This window comes from Hemiscyllium ocellatum, unplaced genomic scaffold, assembly GCF_020745735.1.
Source record: "Hemiscyllium ocellatum isolate sHemOce1 unplaced genomic scaffold, sHemOce1.pat.X.cur. scaffold_346_pat_ctg1, whole genome shotgun sequence".
In the NCBI taxonomy this organism is placed as follows: Eukaryota; Metazoa; Chordata; class Chondrichthyes; order Orectolobiformes; family Hemiscylliidae; genus Hemiscyllium; species Hemiscyllium ocellatum.
Window position 1 is genome coordinate 16,636 of NW_026868433.1, and position 21,198 is coordinate 37,833.

At 45.3% G+C, this 21,198-nt stretch overlaps 1 long non-coding RNA gene across 2 annotated transcripts in view; it reads right to left on the reverse strand.

The window, feature by feature from the left end:
* Positions 1-21,198, reverse strand: part of LOC132813220 (uncharacterized) — a 44,456-nt gene that overhangs the window by 14,497 nt on the left and 8,761 nt on the right. Inside the window, exons 3-6 of one of the 2 annotated variants that reach the window (XR_009644011.1) lie at positions 18,395-18,502; positions 15,216-15,324; positions 10,077-10,183; positions 7,581-7,661 (exon numbers count right to left, since the gene is read on the reverse strand). This is a non-coding gene — a long non-coding RNA (uncharacterized LOC132813220). Of the gene's footprint in view, positions 1-7,580; positions 7,662-10,076; positions 10,184-15,215; positions 15,325-18,394; positions 18,503-21,198 lie in introns of those variants that run through there. The other variant, XR_009644010.1, reaches the window with a different exon arrangement.

A 21,198-nucleotide genomic window follows, 5' to 3' on the forward strand; every position in this document is an offset into this window, starting at 1 on the left:
TCAAATAATGGCGCCAGTCTTCCAGCACCTCAGTGATACAAATATCTCAGCGAGGGGCCCAACTATCACTTCCCTAGCTTCCCACAAGTTCTGGGATTCACCTGATCATGTATCAGGCATCTATCAATCTTGACGCATTACACAAGTTCCAGTGCCTCCTAACTAATATGGACACTTGTCAAGTTATCCCTATTTATTTCTCCAAACTCTCTCACTTCCATATCCTCCTTCAGTAAAAGCGGACATGAAATACGCAGATAGTATCTCTCCTGCCTCCTGCAGATCCATAGACAGCTTTGTTGATCTTTGAGGGTCCCTATTCTCTGCCTAGTTACTCTTTTGTCCTTAGTGTATTTCTAGAATCTCTTTGGATTTTCCCCAAACCCATTTCACAAAGCTCTCTCGTCCCCTTTTTGCCCTCTTAGTTTCCCTCGAGTATACTCCTCCTGCACCTATACCTCCACGTATTCACACAAACCCAGCTGTCTGTACCTGCCATATCCCTCCTTCATTTTCTTGACCAGAGCCAGAATTCCTTTTGACAGGCAGCATTCCTTACACCTCCCAGCCTCGGCCTTAACAGGAACATACTGTCTATATACTCATTGTCGCAGGCCTATGGGGGCAATGGCAGATGAAGACAGAGAAACAATCAATCATTCTCAGTAAAGAGGCAGTGCTGGGAAAGATACCAGCCGAAAGGTAGATGGGTCTCCTGGCCGTGATGGAATGCATCCCCGGGGACTGTAAGAGATGGCAGTGGGTAAATAGCAAATACACTCGTGATAATTCACTAAAATTTGCTGGACTCTGGGACGGTTCTAACAGATTGGAAAGCTGCAAATTTGATGCAAATATTTTAAAATGGACGTTATAGCATAACTTCTGTAGTGGGGAAAATGTCTGATCTCTCAAGAAAGAAATAGTGAGCTATGTGGATAGAAATTGTCTCATCGAGCAGACACAGCATGGATTCATGAAAAATGGACGACACTAAGATGAGTGGTAGAGCAATGTGCGCAGAGGCCACTGTCAGTCTGCACAGGGATACAGAGAGGTTAATTGAGTGGGTAAGGGTCTGGCAGATGGAGGACAATGTTGGGATATGTGAGGTCATCCATTTTGGTCGGACTAACAGCAAACTGGATGATGAAATGGTGAAAACATGCAGCAGGCTGCTGTGCAGAGGGAGCTGGGTGTCCTTGTGCATGAATCACAGGAAGCTGGTTTGCAGGTACAGCAGGTAATTAAGGCAGTGAAGGGAATATTGTCCTTCATTGCTAGAGGGATGGTTATGCTGCAGCTGTACAGGGGGCTGGGGAGGCCACACCTGGAGTACTGTGTACAGGTTTTCGTCCCCTACTTCAGGAAGGATGTAATGGCGCTGGAGGGGGTGCAGAGCAGGGTCACTAGTTTGAGTCTGGAGTTGAAAGGGTTGCCTTCTGAGCAGAGATTGACAAAACTGGCATGATCCTCATTGGAATTTAGAATAATGGGAGATTGTATAGGAAAAATATAAAATTATGAAAGGAGTAGATAAGATAGAAGCAGGGAGGTCATTTCCACTGTGGACTGGACAAACTATGGTGCATAGCGACAAAATAAGGGGGTATCAGATTTAGGACTGAGTTCAGGAGAAACTTCTTCAGCTAAAGGGTTGTGAATCTGTGGAATTCCCAGCTGATTGAAACAGTTGAGACTTTCATCTTGAATGTCTTTAGGTCAAAATGTAGATTTACGAACAAGAAAGGAATTAAAGGTTATGGGAGAGAGCAGTAAAGTGGAGCTGAGATCAGCCCTGATCTTATTGAATGGCAGAGCAGGCTGGAGGGGCCAGATGGCCTCCTCCTGCTCCTATTCCTTATGTTACGTTCCCACTTTTCAGCCGTCCCTTTACCTGGGAATAGCAAAGAAGTATTGAAAGATTTTATCTTGTTCAATCACAATGCACCTTTATTCAATTTAGAACAGCAACTTTTAGATCTGGTCTATTCTTTTTTGGAACTATTTTAAAACTATTATAATTATCAGAGAATCCAGACAGTGGGGAAGCAGGTCATTCAGCCCATCACATCCGCACTGACCCTCAGAGACTCCCACCCTACCCATGCAATGCTGCCTTTCCCATGGATAATCCACCCAACCTGCACATCCCTGAACACTGTGGGTAATTCAGCCTGGATAATCCACCCAAACTGCACATCCCTGAACACTGTGGGTAATTCAGCCTGGATAATCCACCCAACCTGCACATCCCTGAACACTGTGGGTAATTCAGCCTGGATAATCCACCCAACCTGCACATCCCTGAACACTGTGGGTAATTCAGCCTGGATAATCCACCCAACCTGCACATCCCTGAACACTGTGGGTAATTCAGCCTGGATAATCCACCCAACCTGCACATCCCTGAACACTGTGGGTAATTCAGCCTGGATAATCCACCCAACCTGCACATCCCTGAACACTGTGGGTAATTCAGCCTGGATAATCCACCCAACCTGCACATCCCTGAACACTGTGGGTAATTCAGCCTGGATAATCCACCCAACCTGCACATCCCTGAACACTGTGGGTAATTCAGCCTGGATAATCCACCCAACCTGCACATCCCTGAACACTGTGGGTAATTCAGCCTGGATAATCCACCTAACCTGCACATCCCTGAACACTGTGTAATTCAGCCTGGATAATCCACCAACCTGCACATCCCTGAACACTGTGGGTAATTCAGCCTGGATAATCCACCTAACCTGCACATCTTTACATAGTGGGAGGAAACCAGAGCAATCAGATGAAACACACGCAGATATTAACAATAAGGTGATCAATCCTTTCTTATTTCCCAGTTCCGTCCAAATAATTTCACTGAACTTACTCCCATGAATATCGTCCCCAAGCACAACTCTAATGCTATCCCTAACCAAAAACACCACTCGTCCTCCTCTCTTGTCCCCCTTTCTATCCTTCCTATAGCATCTATACCCTGGAACATACAGCTGCCAGTCACATCCATCCCTGAGTCATATTTCTATAATACCGATGATATCCCAGTCCCATGTTCAAACCATAACCTGAGCTCATCTGCCTTCCCTGTCAGGCCTCTTGCATTGAAGTAAATGCAGTGTAACTGCTCGGTTCTACCGCGTTCTGCCTTGACTGTTTGATTTCTGAACTGTACCAGCCTCAGACTTACCTCCTTTCTCACTATCTCTTTAGGTTTACCCCCACTCCCTCACTGGTTTAATGCCTCCCGAGTAGCACTAGCAAATCTCCCTGCCTGGATATTAGTCACCTTCCAATTCAGGGACAATCCATCCTTCTTATTCAAGTCACTTCTACTCCAGAGGAGAATTCAATGACCAAAAGATGTGAATCCTTCTGCCCTACACCAGATCTTTAGCCAATCATTCATCTCCTCCATCCTGCTATTCCTACTCTCACTAGCATGTAGCATTGGGAGTAATTCAGATATTACGACCGAGTATCTACTTTTTTATATTCCAGGCTAATTTGCTATATTCTCTCATCAGGACCTATCTTTTTCTCTTCCTGTGTCATTGGTACCAATGTCCAATGACCTCCCACTGGTTATTCTACCCTTTAAAGAATATTCTGCCACCAATCTTTTCTGAACCTTTCAAGTTCCACAACATCCTTCTGATAGGTGGAGAACAGAATTGCACTCAATATTGTAAGAGTGGCCAAACCAATGTCCTGTACAGCCACAACATGACTGCCCAACTCCTGTACTCACTGCTCTGACCAATAATGTAAATCATACCAATCACCTTCACTATCCTATCCACCTGCGACTCTACTTTCAAGGAATTATGAACCTGCACTGTAAGGAAACTTTGCTCAGTAACACTCCCTCGGACCTGACCATTAAGTCTATCAGTCCTGCTAGGCTTTGCTTTTCCAAAAAGCAGCACCTCACATTTATCTAAATTAAACTCCATCTGCCACTCCTCAGCCCATTTCCCCATCTGATCAAGATCCCATTGAAACCTGAGTTACCCTTCTTCACTGCCCACTACACCAATTTTGGTGTCACCTGGAAACTTACTAACAATACCTCCTATGTTCACATCCAAATCATTTATGTAAATGATGAGAAGTAGTGGACCCAGCACCGACCCTTGTGGCACTCCAGTGGTCACAGTCCTCCAGTCCGAAAAACAACCTTCTACCACCACCCTCTGTCTTCTACCTTTGAGGCAGTTCTATATTCCAAATGGCTAGTTCTCCTGGTATGGTGAGATCTCATCTTGCTAACTAGTCTTCCATGGCGAACCTTGTCGAACGCCTTACTGAAGTCCATATAGATCCCATCTACCGCTCTGCCCTCAAAAATCCACTTTCTTACTTCTTCATAAAACAGCTCAGTCAAGTAAGTGACATGATTTCCCGCACACAAAGCCATGCTGACTATCCCTAATCAGTCCTTGCTTTTCCAAATACATGCAAATCCAGTCCCTCAGGGTTCCCTCCAACAACTTGTCTGGCACCAACATCAGGCTCACAGGTCTGTAGTTCCCGGGCTTGTCCAAACCGCCTTCATTAAACAGTATCATCATATTAACCAACCCCCAGTCTTCTGGCACCTCAGCTGTGACTATCGCTGATACAAAAATCTCAGCAAGGGGCCCAGCAATCACTTCCCTAGCTTCCTACAGAATTTTAGGACACACCTGATGAAATCCTGGGCATTTATCCACCTTTCTGCGTTCCAAGACATCCAGTACCACCTTCGCTGTAATATGGACATTTTTCAAGGTGTCACCATCGATTTCCAACATTCTATATCTTCCATATCCTTCTCCACAGTAAATGCTGATGCAAAATACTTGTTTAGTATCCCCTCCCCACCCCATCGCCTGCAGATCCACACACAGGCTGCCTTGCTGATCCTTGAGGAGCCCTATTCTGTCTCTAGTAACCCATTTGCTCTTAATGTATTTATAAAAACCCTTTGGATTGTCCTCACCCTATTCGCCAAAACTGTGTCCTGTCCCCTTTTCGCCTTACTGATTTTCCTCTTAAGTATACTTCTATTGCCTTTATACTAGAAGGATGTTCTGGATTGGAATAAATGCCAAATATTTCATCTTGATAAAAGGGCAGGACTTACACTGATTAAAAGTCGGGCCTTGCATAGTGATATAGAACAAAGAGACCTCGGGGTTCAGATCTTTGCAGTTTATGTCACATGTAGACAGGGTTGTTCAGAAGATGTATAGCACACTTGCCTTCATTGCTCACACCTTTGAGTATAGGAGTTGGGACATTACATTGAGGTTGTACAGGATGTTGGTGAGGCCTCTTCTGGAATACTGTGCTCAGTTCAGGTTGTGCTGTTATAGGACAGATGTTATTAAGTCGGAGCGGGTTCAGAAGAGATTTACCAGGATGTTGATGGGAATGGATGCTTTCGGTTATAAGGAGAGGCTAGGTAGGCTGGGACCTCTTTCACTGGAGGGTAGGAGGCTGAGGGGTGACCTTATTGGAGGTTTATAAAATCCTGAAGAGTATAGGTAATGTGAACAGCAGGTGCCCTTTCCAGGAGGGGGCGCGATTCAAGAGTGGGTGAGAAAAGGAAGACCCTAAAAAGACGTTCCGGATTTTACTTTTTGTTTTTGTACAGAGAGTGATTCACATGTGGAATAAACTAGCAGAGGACGTGGTAGCTGTGAATACAATTACAATTTAAGGGTGGCACAGTGGCTCAATGGTTAGCACTGCTGCCAGGGACACAGGTTCAATTCCTGCATTGGGTGGCTGTCCATGTGGAGTTTGGATATGCTTCCCCGTGTCAGCGTGAGTTCCTCCAGGTGCTCCCGTTTCTTCCCACAAGCCACAGATGTACAGGGTAGGTGAACTGGCAGTCCTCAATTGCCCATAGTGTTCAGGGATGATTGGGTTTAGTGAATTAGTAAGGGGTAAATGTAGAGTAAAACGGTAGGGGAATGGGATTCTAAGAGGAAAAAGCATTTGGACCTGTATATCGATAGGGAATGCTTGGATGGATTTGGACTAAGTGGAGGTAGATGCGATTAGTTCAGTTCGAATTTATGGTTGACACGGACTGGTTGGAACACAGGGTGTGTGTCAGTGCTGTATAACGTTCTGACTCTATCGCTCGTTATCTCTGTAAATTCCTCTATGCTCGGAACTCTCCGTCAATGCCACCTCATCCAGTCTTACAACTCTTCCTTATCTCGATAATTCCTCTCCAGCCTCAAAACTCAAAAAAGTCTATCAGAAATATCTCTATCTCTGTAACATCCTCAATCCTCAGAATCCTCTCCAACTTTCATCTCCTCCAGCTTCATTACTCTCCCTATCTCTAATCCCCTCCAGTCTCTCAAAGCTCTGCTATATGTGCCTTTTTTATTTCCAGCCTTCAGGATTCCCAATGTTTATTTCTCACTTGATGACGGCCCTTTCCGATTCTGTGCTGAGCTTCTGAATTCTTCCTTAAACCTCTCAATCTCCTTTTCCTCCCAAAACATCGGCCAATCATCTGTCATCTACTCTAGTATCACCCTTTCTGACCTGAAGTCCAATGGAGCCTGTCATATTCCTATAATAAACATCTTAGCGGTCTACAGAACAGAAAAAGGCTCTGGTAGTACATCGGGTCTGTGACAAAGAAAACTACCACCTAACTGTCCTCATCTATTTTCCAATAATTGTGGAAAAGTCTCATCTATCATGGCATTGCAAGTGCACACTAAATACATCTCAAATGCTACCGGGATTTCTGTGTCTCCCACCCTTACAGACAGTGAGGTTCAATGCAACTGTTGCTGTATGATGACATCACCCACAGGAACACAGAGCAGCTGGGTCTGTGCAAACCAGAGATCACCCACACATTGGGAAGGATGGCAGGGTCCCTGAGAGGGGGCACAGGAGATTTACCAGGATGGTTCAAGGAATGGGGGATTTTAGTTGCAGAGACATGGGTGCTGTTAATAAATATCAAGAATATCCATCTACAATAGATGGACTCTTGTTCTCAACCTCTCCCCTTGCCTGGGCTGTGGTAACCTTCAGGTTAAACCCACCACCAGACATTTCTCCCTAATGAGAGAGCAGCCCTATGGTCTGGTCAGACAATGCTGCCTTTCCCTTTTACACAGTGATGCCACTGTACCCTGGGGATGGGGAGAGGGAATGCTGAAGGTGGGGATGGGACACCACTCAGGCACAGTGCTTTGTCCTGGAGGATGTTCACTTTAATATTGTTGGGGGCTGCACTGATGCAGGCAAGTGGAGAATGTTCCAACACAATCCTGATGTGTGCCTTATAGGGAGCAAACAGACATTGGGGAATCAGGGGTTTGGGGAAACTGATTGTTCTCCTTGTAACAGAGGAAATTGCGGGTGTCCTGTGACAGAGGGGTTTACAGATTTAGAATAATCCACCTTACACTCATGAGTTCATCAGAAAAGGATTACAGGACACATATTGAAGACTTGGGGGAGATCTACTGAGAGTGTGGAGTGATTCAAAAGAGGACATTTATGCAGCAAATGGGAATGAGCTGGAATACAATACTCACACACAATGTGAATATCCAGCTCCTGATGAATTGAGTAATTTTGTCACAGTTTGGCGTTACAATTACTGAGATTACCATCTGAATGTCCACCTGTAATACACGTTTATAAAACTGTCACTGTCAGTTCATTTAAGAAACTCTCACCACCCCCTCCTCCTGGCCCAGGATGACTGGACACACTACCCCTTGTGGGGGTCAGCAGTTAGTTCAGGGGGAAATCTGTATGGGTTTCTGTGAGTTTCCACACTGGGTCTTCATGTGACTGAACAGGGCAGATCTTTGACACATGGGTCACAATGTTTCAAGAGTCAGTGCGATGTGGAGAGCAGGATGTGCTTCCTTTTCTTTCCTTCCGTGCTGCTGCTGTGCCTCATCAATTAGACAGGGGGGGGGGGTGAAAGGCTCATGCAGCTCGATGGGCAAGTTGTCTCCATTCTGACCCATGAGCAGCAAGCTCCTCCCAGTCATTCCAAAGAGTCTCTCTGAAAAGGTAACAACTGCTTCCCACTGCCCAGTGCTCCCAGGAAATGTTTAGAAGAATGAGCGGGGAAATCTCTGAGAAAAGGCAGAACGGTAAAGTTCCAAAAGGATTATAAACAGTTTACAGAGAGGGATTCATTGGAGAAGTGGGCAACAAGTTAGCAAATGGAGCATAATTTGGGAAATTGTGAAGTTGCTCATTTTGGAGGAGATAATAAAAGAACAGAGTGCTATGTAAATGGTGGAAACTGTCGAAAGCTGCACCACAAAGGGACCGGGGTAATTGTGTGGGAAACACAGTTATAACAGGGAATCAGGATGGGGAATAGAACGTTGTTTCTTATTACAAGGAGTTTTCAGTGTAAGTGTTTGGAGTATATACCTGAGAGTAACTTTACAAAGTGCGAGTGAGACCACATCTGGAGTAATGACAGAAGTTTTGGTCCCTTTATTTAAGGGAATACATAATTTCATCCGAGGCATTTCAGAAAAGATTAACTGGAATGATCCCTGGCTTGTAGGGATTATCTTTTAAGAAAAGGCTGAAAATGTTGGGACTCTACTCACTGGATTTGGGAAGAATGAGAGGTGATCTCATTGTAACATGCAGGATTCTTAAGGAGTTTGACAGGGTAAATACTGAGAGGATGTTTCCCATCATGAGGGATCTGGAATAGGATACTCGGATAGTCACGGAATCAAGGGTTCTGTTTTAGATTCGTCAAGTTTAAGGCAACATCAACACGGGTCAGGGGTTTCAGTAGCAATGGAGCTGGGGTGAAGGGGGGGGGGAAGCAACGTTTTAGAGATTGGAATTCCTGGTGTTTGTGATTGTGTAGATACCTGATCAGAAGGTCATCTTGGGGTTACAGATATGAGAGCAATATTGTGAAGAGTGTAGTTCTGCCTCACACAGTTCCCAGGGAGAGGGGGAGGCTCAGCAGTAAGGGAAAGGAATTTGTAATAGCAACTGAAGGCAATGGGTTTAACCATTTCAATGTTCCATTGCAGGAAATTGCAGCCAATCGCGTAGTGGGAGTGTGATGAGCAGTTTGATAACTGAGTAATGGAGAGGGATGATGGGGAGGGAGAGCTAGGCATTGTCAGTGTACATGTGAACCCTCAGACGGTGCTTTTGGACGATGTCACCTCCTGACAGTATGTGGGTGAGAAACAGGAGGGACCAAGAATCGATCCTTGAGGGACACCACATACAAGGAATTTAGAAAGGAATGGGAGAGTGGGGATGGAGTAGGTTTTTCCAACAACGGTGAGGTCAAAATATTACTTCGTAGCAGAATGGGAGAGAAGGACATAACCAGAAAAGACAGACAGACAGAACAAGGAACAATACCTGTGATTTGGTGAGGGGAGGGAGGTGGGGGTGATGTGGAGGAAGAGCCCAACTCCAAAAACACACTTTCTTCATTGGTGACATCACCCAACTCCACCCTAGTCTCAGCTCATTTACTGAATGCAGGGATGGACGAGTATTTATCTCCAGACTTAATTATCCAAACACTCTTGGCCAGCCTCCCACATTCAACTTACATGTAATCTCAAGAGTATCTTAAAGCCTCCTGCCCAAGTGCTCACTTGTACCAAAACTAGTTGATCCATCGAAAGGCTCCTATTTACAGGCAACAATTTAAAATTCTCACCCTGTGAACATCCCTGTCTCCCTGCACCACACACCCTGCAAGACCTTGACAACTCATTTGTGTTTATTCATTGCTTCACCTGTCTGGCTGTTTCTACTGTTGCCAAGGCAACACTGTCTGGAATTCCCACCTGAACCCTCTCAGACCTGCTTTCCTCTTTTAAGGTGTTCTCGAAAACCTGGTCATTTGGCAATGCTTTTGATCACTTGACCTAGTATCTCAATCTGTGGCCTTATGCCAGAATTTTTCAATAGTATTTCTGTGAAATTATAAACATGATTAAAAAAAAAAAACTGTTGCTGATTTGCACATACATTGTCAACTCTTCAATATTGCTGAGTGAATAATCTATAACAGCACTTACCCAACCACATTGTGGGAGCACCTTCACCACATGAACTGCAGCTGGACAGGGAAATCAAACATCACCCTCTCCACAGGCAATGGGGCTTTGGCACTGATCACTGGGATCTGTGGAGGGAGAAACACAGTTGCTATTTCAGGGAGTGCAAAATGCATTATAAGGAGGGAAAATGGTGCAGAATTTGGGATTTTCAAATTTGTGATTCACAATGTGCACTAAGTTCTGTAAAACCTCTCATCCCATACCATGAAAATTTCCTTCTCTTTCTGGTCTATGTCTTTCCTTTCCCCTGCCCTGCACCTTCACACATTCCCAATGCCTTGGCCACAACAACACTGTGCTGTCAGTGAAGTTTATCACGTGGTTGAGTATTGTCCCGCCCCTCATTCACTCCGATTGGTTGAAGGACCAACTGGCACATCCTGGTCCTCCAGCCTCGTTCCCCCGACTCTTATTGGTCCTGCGCTGACATCAATAATCCGAGGCCCATTGTGGGCTGGAGCATGCTCAGTGCTTCCTGCTTTGGCTGTTGTTCATCAGGTGTGAGAGAGAGAGAGGGCTCATCCCTGTTTCTCCTGATGTCAGACAATAACAACAACTACCTGCATTGTATGGAGCCTTTCACATTGACAAATCTCCTAAAATGCTTCACGGATGATGGAAACGTTGATTAAAGAGAACGATTTTTAGATACATCTTTAAGGCGGACAGAGGGGGTTAGGGAGGATATTCCAAAGGTTTGTGTCCTCAGCAGCTCCAATCGTGCAGTGATATAGGTGGGCAACAGCTTACAATGGAGACAGTTAGTGGCTAACCACAGGTTAACAACCTCATGTCGTAGCCACCTCATGTCACAGCCTGTCATTACACACTACCTATGGTTAGCCACTAATAGTCTCCATTAACAGCTAGTCACCCTCCCCCAGTCAGATCGTTATCCACTCCTTTATCCAACCGCTCTTCTCACTCTATCCCCACCTTTACTCCTTTTATCTTGCCCCCATCCCCCCACACTATCTTCTGCACATAAACGGACTTTTTTTTCCTCAGTGACATCTGTTCTGTGGAAGGGACACCGGATCTGAAACGTTAACTCTGATTTCTCGTCACAGATGCTGCCAGACCTGCTGAGCTTCTCCAGACCTCCTGGTTGTTGTTTCTGATTTACAGCATCTGCAGTTCTTTTGGTTTTAATTTACCGGGAGTTTGTAATTCAGGTCCAACAGCCTCTGTCCCAGTCCCTGCTGTCTCTCTCCACCCCCACCCAGTGACACTGCACCTGCACAGCTCATGGACAGGTGTCGTCTTGCTGGCCACACCCCTCATTCACTCCCATTGGCTGCAGGACCACACAGACTCTCCTCCTATTGGTCTGGAGCTGCCGTTAATCAAGCCGGCGCCGATTGAGAGGTGAGCTCCTCCCTCTCTCTGCTCTGGGATGAGCTTCATCATTCACAGTGAATGGGGCAGTATCACAGAGCACAGGGGCTGGGGGCTATTCAGCCCATTGGAGCTGTCCTCTCTCCCTCTGGAGATGGTGCAAATCTGTCCCAACTACCCCCAAATCTTTCCTTAAAAAGTAAAATTCCAAGTCTGTTTCAAAATACCTGCTGAATCTGTGTCGTTCAGACTGTTCCAGATGCTCAGAACTTACTGAGTAAAATAGTGTTCACATTTTCACCTTGTATTATTTGCCAATTACTTGAACGTAGTTACTAAAAATTGTGACAGGGTTAACAATTCCTCTCTCTCTTTGCAAATTCAAGACCTTGGAACAAAATCGGCACCAGGTCAAAATCACTGCTTCACCTTCTCAGCTCCAAGGATAATTATCTGTGCTTCAGCTAGCTCTGCACAAAAGAGAGGAATGCATCTTAATTTATTAAGATCAAAGAAACAGACCTCCGGTCCAATTCGTCTGTGCCAACAAGGAATCCTAAACTAATGAATTCCCATTTACCATCTATTGGCCTGTATCCATCAAAACCCTTCCTATTCATGTACCCAATTGGAAGCCTTTTAAATGTTGTGATTTTATCAGCCTCCACTACTTCATCTGGTAGCCCCTCCCATACACACACCACACTCAGCTTGAAACTGTTGCCAGTTCGATCCCTTTTAAATCTTTGCCCTCTCAACTTAAACCCATGTGCTCTAGTTTTGGACCCACCTAACCTGAGGAAAAAGGATGCCAGCTGCTCACCTTATCCACGCGCCTCGTGATTTTATAAATCTCAATGAAGTCACCTCTCAGTCTTTGACTCTCCAGAGAAAATAGCCCCAGCCTATTCAGCCCCTCCATGTAGCCCAAATCCTCCAATCCTGGTAACGTTTTTGTAAATCTTGTCCAAACCTTTTCAAATTTCACAACATCCTTCCCAGAACAGGGAAATTCAAACTGAAAACAGAATTCCAGAAGTGGCTTAATCAACGTCCTGTCCAGCCACAATATGACGTCCCAGCTTCTGTATTCAATGCATTGACCATTAACGGAGAGCGTTAATGGAGTCCCATTTGCCAGCGGTTCACCCTTATCCCTCTAAAACCTCCCTCTTCAAGTACCCAGTCAGACACCTTTTAAATGCTGCAATTGTACTAGCCTCCACCCCTTCCTCTGGCAGCTCATTCCATACTTGCAATGCCCTCAACATGAACACGATGCCCCTTAAATCCCCTTTAAATCTTTTCCCTCTCACCTTAAGCCTGTACCCTCTCGTTCTGGAGCCACCGAACTTGGGAAAAAGTCCCTGACTGCTCACCTTATCCATGCCCTTCATGACTTTATAAGATCACCTCTCAGCCTCCAAATCTCCAGGGAAAATAGTCCCAGCCTATTCAGCCTTTCCCAATAGCTCAAATCGTCCAACCCCAGGAAAGTCCTTGCAAATGTTTTCTGAACCCTTTCAAGTTTCTCAACATTATTCCAAGAACAGGGAGATTGGAACTGAAAACAGAATTCCAGAAGGGCCTTCATCAGTGCCCTGTCCAGCCACAATATGACATCACAACAGCTGCATTCAATGCATTGACCAATAACGGGGAGCGTACCAAATGCTGCATTCACTCCCCTGCCTACCTGTGACTCTACTTTCAGGGAACTATGAACCTGCACTCCAAGATCCCATTGTTCAGCAATGTTCCCCAGGACTTTACCATTAAGTGCATAAGTCCTGCCCTGATTTGCCTTTCCAAAATATAACAGCTCACATTTATCTAATTTGAACTCAGTCTGCAATTCCTTGCTCCAATGGCCCATCTGATCAAGATCCTGTTGTATTCTGAACTAACCTTCTTCACTGTCCACTACACCTCCAATTTTGGTGTCTTCTGTAAACCTACTGACCATATCTCATATATTCACATCCAAGTCATTTATTTAAGGGCCCAATATCCATCCCTGCAGCACACTGCTGCTCACAGGCCTCCAGTCCGCAAAGCAACCCTCAATCATCATCCTCTGTCTCCTACCTTCAAGGTAGTTTTGTAATGGCTTGCTCTCCCTGCATTCCATGTGATCTAACCCTGCTAACCAGTCTGCTTTGTGGAACCTTGTTGAATGTCCATATAAACAACATTCACCGCCTGGCTTAATCAATTTTCTTTGTCACTTCAAAACACTCACTCAAGTTAGTGAAACACAATTGTGTACGTACAAAGCCACAGTGACTCTCCCTGATCATTCCTTACCTTTCCAAATAGATGGATATCCTGTCCCTCAGAATCCCTTCCACCAACTTGCCTGCTACTGACTTCAGGCTCACTGTTCTCTTGTTCCATGGCCTCTCCTTACCACCTTTTTTAAAATAATGGCACCTCACCTGTCACTATCAACGATACAAATATCACAGGAGAGGCCCAACAATCACTTCCCTAGATTTCCAGAAAGTTCCAGGATACACCTGATCAGGTTCCAGGGCTTTATCCACCTTGATGCGATTTAAGACATCCAGTCCCACCTCCTCTGTAACATGGACACTTTCAAAGTTATCATTGTTTATTTCTCCAAACTCTCGAGCTTCCATATACTTCTCCAGTAAAAATGACGTGAAATATTTGCATATCTTTCACACCCTCTGTGATTCCATAGACAGCCTTGTTGACCTTTAAGCGGTCCTATTCTCTGGTCCAGTTAATCTTTTGTCTGTGATATATTTGTTTAATCTCTTTGGATTCTATTCCAGGACATCCCAGAAAGGCCTACTTCAAGGACCGTAACTTTCCTCCGACTTGATCAACAATGCCCTCCAACACATACCCTCCACTTCCCGCACCTCCACCTTTACCCCACCCCTCCAGCCACAATAAAGAATACAGCCCTGCGGTCTTCATCTTCCACCCCACTAATCTCCAGATACAGCGCATTAACCTCTTATTTCTGCTACCTAAAGTCAGACCCCACCATAGACATATTTCCCTCCCCACCGCTATCTGCGTTCCACAGAGACCATTCCCTCTGCACCTCCCTTGTTAGGTCCACACCCTCCCACCAACACATGCTCCACACCTTTGACCTTCCCTTACCGCCACGGGAAATGTAAAACGTTCAGCCACACCTCACTGAGCTCTGTCCAGGACCTCAAAACGATCTTTTCACATCAGGCAGAGATTTGCCTGCACATCCCAAAACCTCATATACTGCATCTGGACACTATGGGAAATTTAACATGGTTCATCCAACTAACCTACACATCTTTGGACTGTAGGAGTAAATTTGAATATCCGAAGGAAACCCTCACAAACACTGGGGAGAATGTGCCAACTCCAACACAGACAGTTGCCTGAGGCTGGTATCAAACTCACGTCTCTGTTGCTGAGGAAGCAGCGCTAACCACTGAGCCACAATACTGTGGGATCTTTGGTGCTGATGTGCTGCCCCACTGATAACTCAGTCACTCACCCTGCCTCATTTCCTAAGAGGCAGTGATGATGGAGTGAAATTATCACTAGACAGTTAATCCAGAGACCCAGATAACGTTCTGGGGACCTGGGTTTGAATCCCATCACGGCAGATTTTGGAAAGTGAATTCAATAAATATCTGGAAAAAATAATCTAGTGACGACAAGGAATCCATTGTCAATTGTTGAAAAAACCCATGTGGTTCACTCATGACCTTTAGGGAAGGAAAATGCCATCCTTACCTGGTCTGGTCTGCATGGGACTCCAGAACTATAGCAACGTGGTTGATTCTTAACTGCCCACTGGGTAAACGCAGCAATAAATGCTGGCCGAGCCAGTGACAGCCTCATCCTGTGAATGAATAAAGGAAACAGGTCAGGTTTTGTTCCTTCTCTAGTAGGTACATCCTACAAACTCAATCAGAAATGTTCTCGTACACACTGAACAAATACATTTCCATCCAAGCCCTTAACACTACAGCACTCCGAGGCCATGTTGGTAAAGTTAAAACCCTTATCATTGCAACTATATTTTTACAGATAACTGAGGTCTGCCGGTAAAATTGTGTCTCAATTCCCCGCTGACTATTGGGAGAGAGTCTATAATACAATCCCAGTAAGATGGTCATCCCTTTCTTATTTCTCAGTACCACCCAAATAACTTGCCTGGATGTACTCCCAGGAATATCCTCCCGAAGCCCAGCCATAATGTTATCCCTAATCAAAAACACCTCTCCCCCTGCTCTGTTGTCCCCTTGCTATAGCATCTATACCCTGGAACATTAAGCTGCTAGTCCTATCCATCCCTGAGTGCTGCCTCTAATTGCTGTAATATCCCAGTGCCAGGTTCAAAACCATACCCTGAGCCCACCTGCCTGACCTGTCAGGTCTCTTGCACTGAAATAAATGCAGTGTAACTGGTCCGTCCCACCTCATTCTGTAGCTTGCTCTTGCCTGCCTTGACAGTCTGATCTGGTGAACAGTACCAGCCTCAGACTCACCTCTTTTCTCACTATCTCTTTAGGATTACCCCGACTCCCTCACTGGTTTAATGCCTCCCGAGTGGCACTAGCAAATCTCCCTGCTCCTCAGGACCCCATGCTTTCCCCTTCCTATGTCATTGGTACCAATGTACAATGTCCTCCCACTGGTTATTTTCCCCTTTGAGAATGTTCTGCTCCCTCTGAGAGATATCCTTGACACTGGCACCAGGGCAGCACCACCCCATTCTGATCTCTCACTGTCAGCTGCAGAAACGAAGACTGTGCCCCTGACGAGAGAGTCCTCTATCACCATCGATCGTGTGGAACTGGATACACCTCACATTATGTTAGAAGCCAGTCTCAGTACCAGTAACTTGGCTGTCAGTGCTACTTTCCCCTGAAAGTCTATTACCACCTACATTTTCCAAAACAGTACACTTGTCTGAGATGGGGATAGCCACAGGAGACTCCTGCAGTACCTACCTACCCCTCCTAGCTTTTCTGGAGGTAACCCACCTACCTGACTGTATCTGCAGTATCCTGAGACTGCCGCCTATCACACTCCCCGGCTCCTGTCAATTCCTCACTGCCTTTAATCACTCCTCCACCAATCCATGTGATCCAATAGGATTTGCAATCACACTTCTTGCAGACAAATCATCAGGTTCATTGAAACTCTCCCTAATCTTCCGCACCCGACAGGAACAGTAGGCCACTCTACAACAGGCCATCTCTCCGCCTTAACAACCTACAGACCAAGACAAAGGCACAGTCTTACTGCTCGAAAAATACTGCCCGAGAATAACTTAATGCTTACGTTTTATATCTTAAACTTTCAATCAAGAGACCGTAAGACATTAAAAAGAAATCCTCACCTTACTCACTATTGTAGATTTAATAAAATAAAACTGACTAAGATTGATGTTTGAAGAGACTGAAACTCACTGAGCTGATCCCTGGCTCTGAGTACTTCCAAGGGTGAGGTCTCTCTGAGGGCAGCTGTGAAATGTCACTGTTTCTCTTCTCTGCCCACTCCATTTCCAGAGAGGTTTTTAACTTCACAGCAAGTCAGCTCAGAGAGGTCACTGCTTGGTTTTATTCACTGGGGGTTGCCTTTGCTGCCCAGACCAGTATTTATTGGCCACCTTTACTTGTCTTGGAGAAAGTGGTGGTTAACCGCCTCCCTGAAATGCTGCAGTCCATGTACACCACAGTGATGTTTGGACAACAGTCCCCCTCTGGCCCCACAACCCTCCCTGTCTCTGTAATCCCTCTCTGGCTTCATACATGTCGGGACATTAGATTTTTATTTGGATTCATTTTTGTTTGGTAAACCCCAAACAAAAGTGAAATATTTCACCCCCAAACAAATTTCTGTTGATTGACCTTTTGGAGAGGCTGACACGTGGACATTGCAGTACTTTATCTCACATTGTACACGTAGAATGATGGAACTCTCTTTTAAACATTGCTAAAAAGGGAGGCAATGGCTTAATGGTATTCCTGCAATATGAGTGACATGTGCAATGTTCCAAGAATTAGGGTTAGAATCCCAACATGGCAGCATCGGCATCCAATACAATCCCGAATGAAAAGGCGAATGATGACCATGAAACTATTGCCGATTGTTAGAAAACCCATCTGGTTCACTCATGTCCTGTAGGGAAGGAAACTGTCATCCTCACCTGGTCTGGCCTACATGTGACTCCAGACCCACAGCAATGTGGTTAGCTCTCAACTGCCCTCAGGAAAATACTTTAAAAACTGTTAACAAATACTCCGCAGGTTTCACTTAAAAACTGGCTGTTCACATTAGGACCATGTGAATTTCTGAACGGCCTGAACTAAAACTGAGTTTTAGTTTCATCTTCGCCCTGTCTCACATCAGTCTGTTTACACCCAACTCCAAAACACACTCATTGAGCCAAGCAGCCCTCACAGTGCAGCCCTGTCATTTTCACTGTCTGCTCACACCTACACTGCCCTCAGCCTCCTGTACTGTTCCAACGCATCTCAATGGGTGTTCAGGGACAGCATCTTATCTTTTGATTCAGCCCTTTGTAACCCCAGAGTCAACATGGACGTCACCAGTTTCTGAATGAACAGACAGTTGTCAGAAGCTGGAACATTCCACTTGAAAAGGTACTGGAATTTGAGTCCAAAAGGACTTTTAATGGGAAGTTTGCAGTTAATTGAAAATATGACGCTTACAGCTTAACATCATGAAGTGGGTGATTGGGTCTAAATCTGAGAGTTCTTACAAAGCGACGAGGTGTAATTTGGATAAATCTGTGCTCCCTCTCAGGCGAATATCTCCTTCCTCAGCTGGAGGGTCCAGACCAGAGCACACACCCAAAGGGTGATCCAAACACGAATTTGTACATCTTTCTGCTAAACAAAAATATTGGAGATATTTTCCCACAAACAGAACTGACAAACCTTTCTCCGTCCACAGTCAAATGCAAATGATATTCAGATCCCGATGACTCCATTGACTGTAAAAACTTGCTTTTGAGTTCCTAGCCTCAATTATTCTGATTTAATATCCTATGAAACAAATTCACAAAACAAAACTCACAGTCAGTGCAGGTAGAATATAAAGACATACTTTTCTCTTGGTATGTGCTTGATGTGTAAATGCCTCTCTTCAAATCACACACCCCCCCCCCATCCTTGGAAGAGGACATGTCCATGCCCCTCACTGTACCTTGCCCCCAATAAAGATGGAGCCCATGTCCCAGGACCTATCACCACCTGAGGGCCGCAGCCATTTTCCCATCTGCTGCAAACGCGGGAAAGAGTTTCTAATTCAGACTTACCGCACAGAGTGTAATTAAAACTTCGCAGTCTAAAGTGACTCATTATCTCCCTGTCTCCGAGGCCACTCTCCCCTTCCCTGTTTGCCTGTCCCACACTCACCAACGGCCGAGTCACGTGACACTGCACAGGCGGAGTTACTGGTGACGTGTCATCCCACTGGCCACGCCCCTCATTCACTCCCATTGTTTGGATGACCATCTTTATCACTTCATCCACCAGTCCCACCACCTTTTCCTATTGGTCCGAAGCTGCCATCAATCAGCTGGACCCCATTGTGAGGTCAGTGGTGGGATCCTCCCCCTGCCTGAATCAAACCCGGAAGGTGGATGGATGGTGTCAATCAGGAACAACAAGCAGGAGGTGCTGGGAAAGCTCAGCAGGTCTGGCAGCATCTGGGAACAGAAATCTGTCCAGTGGCCCTTCCTCAGAACTGATGGGAGCTGGGAAAATTAGAATCCTGAGTGTGGAAACAGGCTATTCGGCCCAAAAAGTCCACAGCGTCCCTCCGAATGGTATTTAAAAATATAAAAATATACCCTATTACTGTATATTTCTCCTGACTAATGCAGCTAACCTACACATCCCTGAGCGTTATGGGAAATTTAGCTTGGCCAATTCAACTAACCTGCAGATCTTTGTACTGCAGGAGATAGGGGTTAAAGAGTAAATAATAGACAGGGACAGAACCCAGAGAGAGACCGGAACATTTGGAAAGACAAAGGAGTGGAATATGACCTGGCTGGGGAGGGTGCATAGCTGTTAATGGAGGGGACGGGAACCTGTGTCTGGCAGCATCTCAGTGGAGGTGGCGGAAATGGCGACTGATGATCTACGTTCTGCTGCAAAAACACAGCCCGAGCTTCCAGCTGCCTGTCACTATAACACACGAGCCTGTGTGGAATGAACTTCCAGAGAAAGTGGTAGCTGTGAATACAATTACAATATTTAAAAGACATTCAGATACGTACATAAATAGGAAATATTTGGATGGATGTGGACTAAGCGGAGGCAGATACAATTAGTTCAGTTTGGAATTATGTTTGGCATGGACTGGTTGGATCACAGCGCCTGTTTCCTTGCTGTATAACATTATGACTAATCCTCACTAACTCTAAATTCCGATTTCACAAATCTCCCGATCACTATCACCTCATCCAGCTTCACAACTCTTCCTTATTTATATAATTCCTCACCAGCCACAGAACGCTCCCTAATTCATATCCTCCAGTTTCTCAAATCTCTGCGATAGGTGCCTTTCTTTAGTTCCAGCCTTGAGGATGCCCTCATTCACTCAGATTGGTTGGAGGACAAACTGGTATGATCTGGTCCTCCAGTACTGCCCTCTGCCCCCTATTGGGCTGTGCTGACATCAAGCATTCAGGGCCCATTGTGAGGGGAGTGGTGGGATCCTCCCTCTCTCTGCCCTCGAATGAGCTTCAACATTCACAGTCAATGGGCAGTGTCACAGAGCACAGGGGCTGGGGGCTATTCAGCCCATTTGGGCTGTACTCTCTCCCTCTGGAGATGCTGCAAATCTGTTCCAATTCCCTTCCCATTTGCCCATAGCCCCCCAAATCTTCCCTTAAAAAGTAAAATTCCAAATCTGTTTATGAATAACTGCTGAGTGTGGGTCCAGCTGCCATTCAGACTGTTCCAGATGCTCAGAACTTACTGAATAAAATAATGTTCACATATTATTTACCAATTACCTGAAAATAGTCACTAAAATTGTGACATTGTTAACAATTCCCCTCTCTCTGCAAATTAAAATATCCCTGAAACAAATCTGCACTTGGTCAAGATCACTGCTTAACCTTCTCAGATCCAAGGACAATTATCTGTGCTTCTGCTAGCTCTCCACAAAAGAGGAACAAAGTGTCATAGAGATGTACAGCACAGAAACAGATCTTTGGTCCAATTTGTCCATGCCAACTAGGAATCCTCAGCAAATGAAGCCCCATTTGCCAGCTATTGGTCCGTAGCACTGGAAACCCTTCCTATTCATGTACCCAATCGGATGCCTTTCAAATGTTGTAATTGTATCAGCCTCCACTACATCATCTGGCAGCTCAGTCCACACACACACCCCACACAGCTTGAAAACTTTGCCCCTTCGATCCGTTTTAAATCTTTGCCCTCTCAACTTAAGCCCATGCGATTTTGTTTTGAACCCACCTAACCTGGGGGGGAAAGACCCTGGCTGTTCACCTATACATGTCCCTCATGATTTTATAAATCTCCATGAAGTCACCTTTCAGTCTTTGATTCTCCAGGGAAATTAACCCTGGCCTATTCAGCCTCTCCCTGTAGCCCAAATCCTCCAACCCTAGCAAAGTCTTTGTAAATCTTGTCTGAACTCTTGCAAGATTCACAACATCCTTTCCAGAATAGGGAATTTTGAAGTTAAAACATAATTCCTGAAA